Raw genomic sequence first — 1,145 nt, 5'->3', positions numbered from 1 at the left:
AGTGCTGCCCCCACTTCGCTCCCGCCTCGTCGTCGGTCCGCGTATGATTCTACGATAAGTGAACATGGAGGTATAGATGTTTTGTGAAACCATTGTGAATAGTTTACCTGATGTAAAGCATGTGTCCTATCACTGATATTTCCTATCTCTGACGAGCAGAATTGGTGTTGTCGCTAAGTCGTTGTTATTAACGTCGACGTCGACGAAGACCGTCGATTACACGCGAGCTGTCTCCGCCCTGAGAGTAAACGATGCAGTTAGATCTAAACAGTTATGATTCTCCACAGGTGAGAGCGATTTACGCAGAACTTTTCGCCAGAAGAGAGGGTTCAGGTTCAATTAAACTCACCCTCCATACCGAGGGCTGCTGGGCAGGCTCCATTTCTAGAACACCAGTACGAAGAAGAGCAAATGAGCCGCCTGATATTTTTTTTCGTTCGCGTCGCTGCAAGTATATCAGATACACTAGGGTCTTGTTCAGTGACGTATCGTGGCGGGGAGCATGTTTTCGGGGGGGGGGATGTTCGGCGCTGCAAAAAAACGTGAATTGAAGGTAAGTTTTAAGTTATTGAATCATGGCTCATCCTAGTATTTCTCGGTATGTCGATTGGGGGCGGATAGGTCCGAAGAAATTGAAAAGAAAATTGAGGGGGGCATTCCTCGAGGAACGTCGCTTTTTTGGAAAGCCCGATGACAGCACAATGTGAGCAAACACGTTTTTCGAATTCCTTCCTAGACGGCCCTTCATCATGAATTCAGCAAGCTTCATATTGCTCGATGCGTTCGCATCTTTCCCTGAAGTCAAGGAACCCGCTGAATCACGGATGCCAGATGGGTCAAGAAGGCTGGTATCGTGGTGAACCGGGAATCTCGCTCCGGACCCCCGAATATTTCGACACGACGAATCTGTGGTTCAAAACTGCAAAAGTTTTCGAACGACCATCCGCAACTTCAATAACGCATTAGCAATGGCTTCGATGACTGCTCAGGGAAAAATTATCCGGACTTCGGTCCATTTTCTTTCCGCGTACACGGCCAGGTGTGCCAGACTATAGGAGGATCCCGGCCTCGAAGCGGAGAGTAATCTCAATGCGCTGATCAAGGACACCGATGGGTCAGCCGGAGAACTTGGTGGCCGCGTAGTG

Source organism: Galendromus occidentalis, unplaced genomic scaffold, assembly GCF_000255335.2.
Source record: "Galendromus occidentalis unplaced genomic scaffold, Mocc_1.1 scf7180000075642, whole genome shotgun sequence".
Taxonomy (NCBI): domain Eukaryota; kingdom Metazoa; phylum Arthropoda; class Arachnida; order Mesostigmata; family Phytoseiidae; genus Galendromus; species Galendromus occidentalis.
Note: the sequence above shows the minus strand (reverse complement) of the source record.